The 14414-nt window shown below is 44.2% G+C and overlaps 1 protein-coding gene across 2 annotated transcripts in view; it reads left to right on the forward strand.

Moving 5' to 3' along the window:
* Positions 1-14414, forward strand: part of NEDD9 (neural precursor cell expressed, developmentally down-regulated 9) — an 83435-nt gene that overhangs the window by 52876 nt on the left and 16145 nt on the right. The gene's annotated exons all lie outside the window — the stretch shown is intronic.

Here is a 14414-nt window from a genome sequence, read left to right on the forward strand (position 1 = left end):
GCCTTAGGAGAAGCATTTCAACCTTTTAGAATGGGGCGGGGGTGCGAGAGAGAAATGCACAAAATCCAAGAAACCACAAAACCTTTAGCATTTGGGAGAAAGAGTGTGGGGTCAAAGAAAGGGGGCATGGCCATCTGGGGGAAGTGGGAGGGCTGGATTTCAGCTTCTGCACCCCTGTTCTACTTGATCGCAGGCATAAGGTAGATTGTGAAAGTGACAGGTAGATCTAAAATGGTTTTATATATAGCATATATAGAAAGTTGATGAAATGAGGAGCATAGGTGACAATCCAATACACACTCACTTGGGACTAAGCCCCATTGAATGCATGGGACTTGAGATGTATAGGATTGTGCTGTAACTATGTGGTCATCTAAATGGAAACGCTTTGTGAAGCGATTTGGGCAAAATCCAGTTTCACAGAATCGAATTACTACTTTCCACTGTACATGCAGTGCTGTATTCCTTCACTTTTGAAGTGCATATGGGAACTGAAGCCTCATTAGCTGGGGTGGGGTGGGCGAGTCCCGCCGCAAGTAGAAATGAACGTCAGCAATTGCATAGGTGTGGGGCAGCTGGTGAGCAGAGGCTTGCTCCCCCTCCCTCGCGTGTTCAATGAAGCAGGACTTGCTTACGAGTAGACGTTCATAACAAACCCCGCATACCTCACACACACACACACACACACACACATTTCTAAGGCAGGCAAGCAGGAGCCGGTGCCTCCGGAGATTGAGCAGGCGCTGAGAGCAGAGAGGGCAGAGCTGCGGAAGAGGGAGAGTAACTAGCACATAGTCTTTGATGTATATTAACTGCCCGATCAACAGGCTTCCCCCCACCCCCCACTCTGCAACACAGACTCAGTGAAGTGCTTCTGAGTACATGTTTATGGAACTCATCCTCCCTGACATCCACCCTTTCTCAGCTGTGCAGCTTCGAATAAACAGGCTTCCCATTTCTCGGCCGTGCTCCTGCGTAGCTGCACAGCTTCAAAACAGCAGGGCTGGCTTCTGGCTCCACTCTCAAGGTGAATGACTATTTAAAGTGAGAGCCACCATTTCTCAGCCGTGCTCCTGCGTAGCTGCACAGCTTCAAAACAGCAGGGCTGGCTTCTGGCTCCACTCTCAAGGTGAATGACTATTTAAAGTGAGAGGCAGTGGAACTGAGGGCAATGAGTTACTTCCTGATAGACATGTTTACCCCTCTGCTCTCCCCCCGCCCCCACCCCAGGCTACTTTCCCTTCCACCAATCAGCGCAGCTTCCACCAGCCCATAACTACGGAGCTGCAAAGGAGGAACAGGGAGGGGTGAAAAGGCATCACAGTGATGCCATCACTAACAACGCTGCAATGTCAATCCAAGGAAGGGACAGACAGCTCAACCTAACTCTGCAAACCAGCTGTTCGCAGAATGTTACACAGCATTACATTTGTCCTTATGGCCAGGAATAGTTCCTTTGCACACATCCATCATATTTGCCACTTGTACTTATGGTGTGGTCCTTCCAGATAAATGGCACAAATTTTTGCCCAGACAATTAACTCTGCTGTAGTGGCGGCACTTTCAACAGTAATCAATTACCCTAACAGACCCCAAATACTTTGTTACGCCCCCTTTTTTGTTAAGAAATGTGTCAAAGCCCTGTGCTTTTTGCACTGAGTCACTTTTGTAGAAGAAGGTGATAAAAATCCTTCTCAGGGACTGCTGTTGACTCTTCTGGGAAAGTCTGTCTCACTCCACCTACATATATTTTACTGTACATTGGTACATAGAAAAAGTGAAAATAAAATGTAGTTTCCAGAAGCTATCTCCTATTTGTGTAATAAAAGGCTTTTCTACATGGAGGCTTTTAACCTGCCACTTTACTGAGGCTTCTGCTTCTGGATTCTTTGTGCGATTAAGATTGGCTCCTTTACAAATATTTTTTTTTCTGGGGGTTTTCTTTCTCTGCCTTTCTATACATTTCATTACACAACCACTAGTTGGTGCTGTGATATAGCAGAATTGCGCAAATACACCAGGGTCTCATGCCGCCATTCAGGGAAGTGCCAGGCTTTCCTTGTTAGGGAAAAAAAATGCTATAATGGTTGCAAAGCATGGGAGCGGCCCTGGAGGATGATAACGTGTAAAGCACCTACGAAGTACAGTGAGTGATGAATCATGAGCGCACAATAAGTGCCTCATTTAGAAAGGCTCAAAATCATTCTAGTCTAAGGCTAAGAGTCCTATAAATTCACCACAACATATCTTTTCACATGTCGCAAAACTTGCTGACAATTGGTCAAAACTGATGGTGAATTCAGCTGACTGTTCTGTGGATTTGCTTATAAATTCACTGTAGTTGTAGCTGAAATCATGTGGGGAACTGTAGTGTTAAGCCATGTCTTGAGGTAAATTTGATTATCAGTTCAGAGCCAACCGAACTGTTTCAAATATTCAGATTTGGAATATAGGCATGCTGGAAGTGTGGGCTATTGCTACTAGGGTACTGTGTTTTCAAAAGTGTAGAACTGATTTTTGCAGTGATGTTGGTTCCATGGTTCTCTCTAGTTCCAGCATTCAGTCTGTACGTGCCTTTGCTTATCTAGCCAAAATAGCTCCACTTCTGCACAAGAGGGTAGTATTAGCAGGCTTGGGGAAATCCCAAACTGGGAGCAATACAAAAAAATATTTAGGGAATAGAAACTTTAAAGAGGAGGGGAACCCCCAAAACAACCCAACAAGGACTGAGTTACTCAGTGGCTGAGTGACTGACTTTGTTTGGGGGGGATTGGAAAACTTTGGCAGGATACTTTCCTATGACACAGAAACAGTGAATCTTTGCTGTTGGGGAGTGCAAAGTTTAAGAACACAACTGTTTAATGTGGTTGAATGCGAATGACAAAAATTGTATCAATCATACCCTTTTAAGTATGTTGGGGACTTGGCTTGGGATGTTTAAGTAAAGAAATATTGGTTTTCGTATGGAGAAACGTACTGTTTCTCATATGCAGCTCTTCGGCGTGCTGTAAAAATCAAGTTTATCCTTTTCTCTGGTTAATTATGCTCAATTTTATAGTGCTCCTGATTATTAAAGGTCTCCTTATTCACATTCAAGCAAGGAAAAATTAACACAACATTAGTATGTTACTAATGCGCTGGTTCAAAGAATGCATAGAGACAAGAGAACTAACAGAGAGGTATTGTTCCTTCACAGATACCCAGTGAACAAACCTTTGTTTGTGTCTGATGCTGCAATACAGCACCACAAGCTGGTTGGGACTGGTTAAGGCAATTGCTTGTTAACACCAAAGTGAGAGCCAAACTGTAGTTAAAGGGCAATGTTATCTTTAAAATATTTAATTGCTGTGGCCTATCTAGTCAGATGACTTTCATCAACCTTATTTCAGGTTTTTTTAATACAAGTTATAACATTGTTTCCTTCAACGTTATCATGTTCATTTAAAACAAGGCCATACAGAGGTGTTGAACTGTGGGCCCACGGGCCAAATTTGGCCTTCCTGTGGTCCCAATCCAGCCTTCCAGGTTTCCCCAGATGGCCAAGATCCCTTACCATTCCCCAGCCACCGATTATTTGATGGTTTCCTGATTTTCGCACAGTTTTTCCCTCTCTATAAGGGGAAATGTCTCTCTTAAAGCCTAATTACTAGCAGTAAGAGCATTAGGGTACAATCCTATGGGATGCGCCCTGCCTACACACAAGCCTCCAAACTTGGAGGCTTACGAGCATCCAATGCAGAGTGGGCAGCGCCTTGTGCCTCCTGCTCCACATTTTAGCTAGACGGGTGTTTCGCCTGTCTAGCAGAGGCTTTGGGGAGGCGGAGGGAAGGAGGCTGGAGCAGCCATAGGATATGTCATATACCTGCCACCGCAGTCTCCTCCCCTCCCCGCCCCGCCCTACCCCCAGGAACGCCTCCTTTCCTCCATCTCCGCACTCCTCTCTGTTCTGAGAGCGTGAAGAGGTAGCTGGCGTGGTTCTTTCTGCACCACCTACAAGGGGGAGGGGAGCGCGGTTTTCTTGCTCCCAGCTTGGAGCCAGGAAACTGAACAATCTTATGTTCCCACAGATGCTGTCTAGCGATTGCCCCCTCCTGGTAATTTTTGGTATTCCTGGTATTTTTGGCCCTGCTCCCTTTTGCCTTCAGCCCCACCGACCACTCAAAACAGCCCCTGAGAGCTTCTCCACCATTGAATGTAGTCCTTGGGCTGAAAGAGGTTCAACACGCCTGCTGTAATGTAGTAAGCAAGCCGGAATGATACTAATTCGACATTTCATTAGTAGTGTAATAGAGGTCCCTCTGAATCAAAAATAGGACCTCTTCCAACATATTTTTAGGTGTCTACATTAAAAAAAACACACCCTTAGATGTGCAACTAAAAATGTAATATGTGAGGATGTTTCAGAGTTGTTGGAAATATGGCTAGCTAGGGATTATGAGATTTGTTGTTGTTGTTAATTTATTTGTATTATGTTTCTATACCACCCCATAGCCATAGCTCCCTGGGCAGTTTACAGAAGTGAAAATATTAAGTACAACATAAACAGTTTAAAATCCATTTACATAAAAGCACACAGACAATATACACAACATATAATTAAAAACAACTTTGAACTATCAGTCATAACTAAAGAACCGATTTGTAGTTCCAACACATTGGGAGACCACCAGGTTGGGGACAGCTGCAAAGCAAGTGCATAGATGTAAGGAGGACAATTACGTAAATCATCCTCATGGTACCCTTTCACTGTTCCTCAACACAAAGGGAAATAGCTAACTTAGAATAGCAGAAATACCATTTATGAATTCACTCAATTCCTGGTCTCTCTGGTTTTATTCATGTTTACCTATCCTTAGATGTGTCAGGAGATCCATCATATACTGGGCATTTAAACACTGGCTGATTCTTAAAGCATTGGGGTGATCAGTTTGTGAAGAAATTTCTTTAACAGGCTCGAAATGATCCTTTTACCAAGCAAAATTTCATCAAGCCTGCCTTCCCCGCCCCTACTTTAGTGAACATGGATTCCTAACCTTAGGCTTCATAGTAAGCTTCACTTACTACTTGCTTCAGTATGGCAGCATTCCTGTATGCTGGAGAGAACACTGAGTTCTTTTGTTAAGAACAATCAGTTTTAATTAGATTTTTTTTGTGAGTATATTATCTTCGGAAACTGCTATTCATCAGGACCTGACTTTGGTCAACTGCTGGAAATATAAGAGGAGAAGCCCTCATCAGAAAATCTTTAATCCGTTGCACCTGCCTCTGCCATTCTTGCTCGAAAGATGGAGGATGGGGTAGAGGTCGCCCACATTTATTCTCTGATCTGGCCCCTCTTGTTAAGTCATTGTCTTCCTTTGATCTTTAGATAGTCATAAAAAAGGGTTTCAAAGAATGTAGGGTAGCTGAATCTGTTTTTAAAGTAGTGCTGTGCTGAAAATTTCCCCCACATTTTTTTAGACCATTCTCATTCAATTTGATAGAAAAGAAACTGCTTTTGAAAAGAAATTCAAAGGAGAAGAAATTTCAGAGAAATTCTCATGAGTTGGGTTTGGGATTCTTGTGCTTACCTCACTTATGAGGTAGCCATGGAGTGTACAGAGATTCATTGTACAATAATCTCTATGGCAGCCTGTAGCCTCCTCAGCTTCCCACACTTCAAATGAAGCCATCATGAGGAAGACATCATGAGGTAATTCCTCCCATGGGGCTTTTTCAGTTCAGGAACATCAGGTGGCCTGGGAGGCTGCAGAGCAATGGAAAGAGGTGTAATAGAGAGAGAAAACACACATAGCACCCTTGGCCACCTACCTCGCAGTGATTAGGTAAGCTCAAAAACCAAAATAAATTCAAAATTCTGCCTCAGAAAATGGAAGTATCAACACAGTTGAAGCTGTTGCCACTTGCAGGAGCAGTACAATAAACCAATGACCCTTAGGGAAAAAAGAACCCGTGCTACAACCCCTGCCAATAGTGGGCCCTGTCTGTGAGAAATTGTTGGAGAATTTCTCCTCCCCTAGGAGAAATTCGGTGAAATTATCCCCCCTATTTCTCTTCCCACAAATAGGCCGGAGAATTTTGAGAGGCCATTTGTGCACAGCTCTGTTTTAAAGCATCGTACTGTTGAGGAGAAAGAGATGTTCCCTCACACTCTTCCTGAATAAAGAAGGAGTTAAAGAATCTTCAGAAGGGGTAAAGCAAATGAATACCTCTCCAAGTTCAGGGACCACTGTGATGTGATAGTTGGAGCTGTTGAGTTTTGGGGGTGGGAGGCTAAGGAGAGTCCGATCCCATGCTCACCTCTGAAGCACACCTATAGGGCTTTGGGCAAGTCACCATCTTTCCACATAAGCTCCTTTATGATTGAGCGGCTGCCGGGGTGTTTTGACTCACAGGATTCTTCAGCCTGGTATAAACATAGTCAGATTGCTTTCAGCCACTGTGTTACTTTTCCTATGTCTTTAAAATGTAGCTGCAAAATAGCTCTGTGTGGTTTTTGGCCCTCAGTAGTTTTTTTTTTTTAATATTAATGTATATATATCACACCTTTCTGTGCCAAAGGCGCACTTGAGGTGGTGTACAGGATAACATGTTGCACGTAGATAATGGTTCTACACAACATGCATGCACTGAATATCTGTAGAATAGCAATTCTCTCTTATATTAAACATTATGAAGGTTTTGGCATAAAAGTAGTGTGGAAATTCTGTTTTCATTCTACTCTGTACGATTTAAATGGGATATGTCTGATTCTGGTCTGTTCCACTGCTGGTATGAATCAACAGGGATAATTCCATTAGAAATCCATTGAAAAACCAACATAACTAAGATTGTACTTGAAATAATAACAGGACCGGCCTTTTCTTAAAACCCCACCTCCAAGTGCAGTAACCCATGAAACTCATTCTTGGCCACTGTTGAAAGACTGCTGGACTAGATACATTTAGTTATTATTCATGTATAAATCTATGAATTGCCTTTTGGCCCAAATAGGGCCCCCAAGGCGACTTACAATTAAAACTTAAAATAATTTAGGGTGCAATCCTATGCATGTCTAGGCAGAAAAAAGTCCTACAATTCCCAGCCATGGCTGACTGGAGGGATACTGGAAGTTGTAGAATTTTGTTTCTGTCTAAACATGCATAGGATTGCACCCTTAAAAGCTTTTAAACATGTTTTAAAACACTTTAAAACAATTCTGAAACTTTAAAAACAAATTTAAAACTTTGAAACATCACCAATAGCAGAATTAAGCACAGGACAGAATCTAGATCGGGGTCCCCAGTGCAGATCTCTGACAAAACCCATGAAGTTTTCCACTCCCTGCCCCCTTCAAAAAAAAATAATAATTAAAAAAAAAGCATCCACGGCAGCCATTATGTGACAAGCTACATCCTCCGTGGGAGCCATTTTGTGGTGATGCCCACAGCAGTTTCTCAAATTCCCAAATGTGCTCACGGTCCAAAAAAAGTTGGGAACCTGATCTAGATGGCCTCATCCAGCAAGGCCATTTTTCATACGTTCTTAAATGCTCGTCTGTTTTAAAATTTTAGGTAATGAATAGGAAGGATTTCCCCCTTTTGTGTAAGGAAAAGGGATTTAATGAACCGCAGAGTTGGATACTTGACAGAGTACATGCACACTCAGCACTTCTCTTGGTAAAAGAACACAGAGCTGGCATAAAGAAAGCCCAAGTCACCACTCTTACAGGGCTAAGAACTCCAGCAGACGGTCAGCTTTGTTCTTTTCTTTTTTAAATAATAAGCATTTCTTTATATTCCAGGTTTGACATATGTTCTTTGGCTGTTTCACTAGAGCCAAGTCTTGTTACCTCCGTTTCGTCGTTCTGCATCAATGAAATGGTCACAATGTTTGGCAATTGTCAGGCGTGAGAGAGAGAGATTTTGGGTGCACCATCTGGTTCTTTTAATGCATAAACAAGTAAAACATTTCTGCTTTGAGATGCAGCATTTTCAAGAACCAGATGACCACAGGCATTCTTCTAAAAGAAAAGAGGGAGAAATGACAGCCCTGCAGTTCATTGACATTTCTCCGGAAGCAAATTCCTTCATACCAGAATGTCAAAAGAAGAGAGGGCAAGCAGGGAAAGAATGTTTCTTTTCTGCCTCTTGTTTCCGTCCGTTTGGAAGCTCGTTGTTTTAAATAATGAATTGCAAAACGTGCTGTTTGGATTTTGTTTATTTCAGTGTATAGCCCAGGCCTCCCCAGCCGGGGGCCCTCTAGATGCGTTCGACTACAATTCCCATAATCCCCCAGCCAGGGATTAAGGGAGTTGTAGTTCAACACATCTGGAGGGCCCCAGGTTGGGGAAGGCTGGTACAGCCCTTTGCGCTCTGAAGGCCTAGGGAACGTAACATTATCATTGAAACCAGGCCAGAGGAGAACTTACGCAAAAGCCTTGTCCACAGATCCACGCTTAGCTCAGCCACCAGGCGGGGCCAAAGGGAGCTTGCCATACTTCTGAAACTTCAGCTCCATCTCAAGGCCGATTCATCAAGTTACCCGAGCTGCTTCCATGTGGCTGGAACCCACGCTGTTCTGGCATTGTCTTGTAGGAAGGAATCATGTGGGTTGGAGGAATGATGTGGCTCCTTCCCGCCTCAGCATTCTCCAGGCCCCCAGGGAGGGAAAACATTGGCATGGGGGGAAAAAACTGTGACATTTTCCCAACCCACACAATTTCTTCCTAACAGGTCTTTAAATTCGTTTAGCTGCTTTTGTGGAGTGCTCCCACTCCTCCTCCTGCTTCTGCTATTGCTTTGTGCAGCTTGATTTGCTGTTATCATTTGTTGTATCTTATTTGATTTGATGTATTGTACACAGCCCTGGAATCAATGATGAAGGGTAGTATAGACATTTGTAACAAACAAACAGGTATCGCTGGAGTAGCGTATGATCCAGCCATGGGTTAGCAGCCTTCACTCCTCCACTAAGGTTTGACTCTGCCCTGGTTAATCTCCAAAAGAGGCAGGTTTGATAGCTGAGATAACCACAGGGCCAGCCCAAGACTGGACAAGATGGCGTCCCCTTCCAATCCATGGACAGAAGCTGGCTGGGCAGTTGAATCTTACTTCAGTGTAATCTTCCTTCAGCACTGCAACATGATAGGGTCTTCTATCACACCTGAGGGCAGCAAGTTAGTTTAAGGAGTCCAGGACAAGGTGTGTGGCACACACAGCTTTGTCCCCCAAGAGGGTGAAATGGCTGGGGGGCTCCGGAAGGACTACTGTGGAGCTGCCGCTGCTGCTGCCGCCCCCAACTGCTGCCACCTGAGGTGGTTGCCTCACTCTGCCTAATGATAGGGCCAGTCTAGGGTAACCATAGAAAAATGTCTCGTATAAGACGTTGTATGAAATAGATGCATGGATGGCAACGAAGGCATTGTCTATTCATCCTAGGAGATGCACGAGAGTCTTAAGTATCTTGCAGTGCAAGCCTATGCACATCTACTCTGAACCAAGTCCCATTGAGCTCACTGAGACTTACTCCCGGGGAAGTGTTTACATGACTGCAACCTCAGTGTTGGGGCCATGCATACCCAAATCTAGACCTGGTGGGTGAGTTCTTAATCCAGGGCCCCTGAAATAAATAGCTGGAGCTGGAGTTGGGAGCTTAATAGCCTGAGTGGGGGCTAGAGCCTGAAGTGCAATATGCAGAAGGAACTGCCTACCCTGTGGACCTGGAAAGGACAGAAAGACCTTCTACCAGCATCTATACCAAGATTGACCAATCCAGAGGCTGCATGCAGCCTCCCAGTCCCAGGTACTGAGGCCGCATATCCCTGTTTCCTTTTGTGCCTAAAGAAGGCTCTGAGGCTGGTGAGCACATACATCCCATGGAAGCTCACTAGGCTAGGTTCCAGCCTCAGAGCACTGAAGTTCATGGCTCAAGCCCCACTAGCACCACTACTGAGTTCCTAACAATTGGATTATACGGCCTAAGCCACCCCTTTAATTTCTTATTGACTCATTTCCAACTATTGCATAGTGTGCTAAGATTTTAAACAGACCAGGGGTGTTTCCAGACAAGGCTTGTTATGCCCCCCCCCCCCAATCAAACGTCATCTTCCATTCATAACCTATGTTTTCTCAACATTTCTCTGGTCTGTCTTCTTACCCCAGAATGGCTTGCATTCACCCAGTGGGACTTCTGACTCGTTATCTTCCCCAAACAGGTCCCCATGCCATGTTGCAAGTTGCTTTTGAAAGTCCCCTTTGTTTCAAAAGTCATTTCCCATGCTGCATGGGAAGTGAAGGAGTTGTTGTTCCAGAAAAATACATATAAGTCCCATTGGATAGATTCTGGAATAAGTCTTAGGGTAAGCACTTGCATGACCCAGAGGGGTTCCAAAAGTGTACAAGTTTTTGGTTCCAAAAGTGTACAAGTTGGGGTGCTACATTTTTGTGGCCATATCACAGGTTCATAGGCACTCCTTTCTCAAAAAACAAACAAACAAACCAGCATTGGATTTTTATGTAAACTTGCAGATGGCACTGAAGTGGTGGAACGCAGCATTAAGCATACCTCTGACATTTGCACTGACTTTATGGCCTGATCTTATATTATAAGGTGCCGCCTATGTGAAGCTGATCATATCATCAAGCCACAAGTTCACAGCATCTGTCAGAGGTACATTTGTGGGGAACAGCAAACATGCATATGTGAAATGTACAAATCCTCCCACCGCTGCCTCCTCCAATCTGCACTTTCACACTCGAGTCTATTGGGCAAAATGTGTATTTTCAGTCAGGAAACATGCACGTTTTTAAAAATGCCAAAACAAATTCAATGGCGGGAAATGTGCACTTTTAAAAATGCACATTTTTCCCAGTTGCGCTGTGGGGGGGGGGGGAACGCCCATGTTTGGGAATGCAAAAGAGGCAACATGAGCTTCGAGGAAGAATTCACAGAACCTTAACAAGCTCGAATATTGCTTGTTCCCCCATCCCTATTCTGAGCTGTCTGTGGCAGCAATCTGCATGTGCCAGGGTCCACATGTAAGCAAGAGGGAAAAGGTGTACGCCCATGTAAAGTAGGAGGCTGCATTGTCCCCTTCCTCTTACTGTATTACCATACAAACATAATGAGCTAGGATGGTGGGGGCGGGGAGATCCCACACTAGATTTTCCATGGATGCATATGATTACTGGTGCCTTTGGCTGGGTTCCAGAATAGCACATTTCAGCTTTGCCTGCCATGATTGAGCATTTTTCTCCAAACGTTGTATAAGCAGCCTGACGCCAAACTTTTTACATGAGAGGGAGGATTAAAATTTAAGGCTGCCTGGGGAAGAGGCTTTTGTTTCTAATTTGCCGTATCTGCTGCCCTAAAGGATAGTTTGCAATGCCATAGGGACTTGTTATTTATGTAAAACAGAATCGCTGCAAATGAAGAGTCCCTGGAGGGGGGGCGGGGAGTAGTAAAATGTGCCCTCTCTTAAAGTCATTTTGTTCCAAAGCATTTCTGCAACAATTATGCTTAGTATTGGGAATTAGTAGGTCAGGGTAATAATGAACTTGTCACTGAGAGATCCAAGGCAGATAGGTTGCACATTTGTCAATCTTAGGAAAAACACTGCTCCAAAACTATGTGTGTGATCAAGGGAAGGAAGGGGGTTGAAAGAGCTTGTGGCACTTTATTGGGGGAGGGGTGTGCGTGCACATTTGTGATTGCTACAGAACCCTGCTCCAACCAAGCACCCTCCACGTGTGCTGGACTAAAGTCCCGTAATCCTACTTCCTTTAGAGTAGGTGCAGAGCTCCAATCCAGATCTTAAAAGCCCCCACCACACACACGCACACACACACACACACACTAGGGTCTCAATCCAGATCAGGGGCCCTATGACTATTCTAGAGTAAAAATGAAGAAGAAGAAGAAAAAAGACATAGCTGCTAGGCACACATTTAAAGTAATGTCTGTGTTGACCCTCAGCCTCCAATATTTTGCTGGGCACTTACAAGGAAAATAAAGCAATTCTCATCTCAAGCCCTCCTCTGTTAAACTAAGCAACAGTTCTGAGCAACCCAAACTCTGGCATCAGAGGCTAAATAACATTTATTTAAATAACATGTGTTTTATAATATTTTTTAAAGTCTCCCTGAACTAATGTTTGCCATGCAGATATTCATTCCCAATGTAAAGAATTTGTCAACCCAGATTCATTTGAAACCAGTGGCAGTTTGTTAGAACATATTGAAACTGAGGTGAGGAGGTGTGTGTGTGTGTGGGGGGGTGTCCTCCTTCACAGCATTAATATGGGTAAAAGAAAGTTAAGTGTTGGGATCAGAGGACCCAGGTATCAAACTAGATGAGATGCCATTCACACAACTAGCAGTTACATGAATAGTTTTTGAAAAGGAAATTGCAGGTGTTGAGGGCCTGATACAGATCAGAGCTCTGGTATGGGGGGTAGGAGGACTTGAATCCTCCCCCCACCCCCTGTAATCCTCCCCCCACCCCCTGGGACTGGCAAACATGAGGGATTGGCCAATGTGATCATATTATGCCAGTGCCCTTTCATCTGTACTGGCTGCCAGTCCATTTATAGGCCCAATTCAAAGTGCTGATACTAACATTCAAAGCCCTAAATGGCTTGGGGCCAGGCTACCTGAAGGATCATTTCCTCCCATATATACCTGCCCAGATCCGAAGATCAGCTTCAGCAGTCCTTCTCTGGGAGCCCCTGCCAAAGGGAGTGAGGTGGGTGGCTACTAGGAAGAGGGCCTTTTCTGCTGTGGCACCCCAATTGTGGAATGAGCTTCCCAGAGATGTTCACCTAGCACCGACATTGTGCTCATTTTGACTCCAGGTGAAGACCTTTTTATTCTCCCAGGCATTTTAGTTTTTCAGTTTGTTTTGATCTGGTACTGTATTTTAAATCTTTTGCTGCTAGCGTTTGTTTCATTATTTTATCTTTGTATTGTAGGTTTAAGCCTTTAAAATTTAATATTGTCATCTGTATTTTATTGTTTCATCTTTTATGGTTTTAATTGTTGTGAACCACCCAGAGAGCTTCGGCTATTGGGCAGTGTAGAAACGTAATAAACAAATAAATAAACCAACCAACCAACCCGATCCAATTGCGCCTCGTGCGCCTGCTGTTTGCATTGGGAAAAAGCTGACGCAGGGGCCCCGATCAAGGCCCCCTAGCCCAATGCTGGGGACCCAATCTAGATCAGGCCCAGCACATATGCAATTTACTTTTGAAAAGCCATTCACACAATCGTTAGTGGCATCTCATCTAGTTTGGCCCACAGACTCCTTAAGAATAAGAATCTGGATGGTGAATAAGCTGAACCGGTGTGGAGTGTATTGTTCAGGTTTTTTCCTGGCATACAGCTGCTCAAAAAGACATCTGTTGTTCCTGCTTGAGTCCCTCTCGCCTTCCCACCTAGTATAAATCTTGGGGTGGACAAGTCTGTGCTTAACCTAGGGCATTCTGAAATACTGACTTGAATCAAGGAATGGATCTGTCACTGACATCATGGTTAAATTTTCACTGTAGGGAGCAGTAACCAATGGCTCTCTAATGGCCTAGTTCGCATGTAATGACAACCCTGAGTATGGGTTGTTGTTGAATCGTGGGTTGCTGAATTATGGGTGGTTGTTGAATCGTGGGGTGGTTGTTACATGCGAACCCTGCACTATAGTTTAACTCTGGGTTGTTAACAACCACGAACAACACAGGAAGTGAACCCAGGGTTTGCTGTTCGGTTGTGAACTGTTTGTTGGTTAACAACCCATAGTTAAACCATAGTGCAGGGTTCTCACATAATGATGACCCATGATTCAACAACAACTCACACTTAACCCATACTCTGGATTGTCATTACGTGCAAACCAGGTCCATGAGTGTCCCTTTATGATGCATGTTTCCTAACATACACACGTCTGTCTCATTCACATATTGCTTCTTAGGTGTATACTTAAAACATCAAATGTGTGAAGCAGCTCATAGTTAGCCAGTCACTGGAATCTGTCTCCACCACCCCACACTCACTCCTTGAATTTAAGCTCAGTCCCCATTCTCAGAAATCACAACGTAAGCACCAGTGCTGGGCCAAATCCAGGGGCCCATAAGATCTGTGGGTCAGATACATTGCACCTGATCAGTATGCATACAGACTGAATAGTGGGAGGTAAGTAATGGTAGAGCAGTTTAGGGCACAATCCCATGCATATTTAGACTGAAAAAAAGTCCTACAGCTCCCAGCATTCCTCAGTCAGCATGGCAGGCTGAGGAATGCTGGGAGTTGTAGGACTTTTTTTCAGTCTAAATATGCATGGGATTGTGCCCTAAACTGCTCTACCATTACTTACCTCCCACTATTCAGTCTGTATGCATACTGATCAGGTGCAATGTATCTGACCCACAGATCTTATGGGCCCCT

This window comes from Heloderma suspectum, chromosome 4 (genome assembly GCF_057233095.1).
Source record: "Heloderma suspectum isolate Gila_16-S chromosome 4, 16-S_ref, whole genome shotgun sequence".
In the NCBI taxonomy this organism is placed as follows: domain Eukaryota; kingdom Metazoa; phylum Chordata; class Lepidosauria; order Squamata; family Helodermatidae; genus Heloderma; species Heloderma suspectum.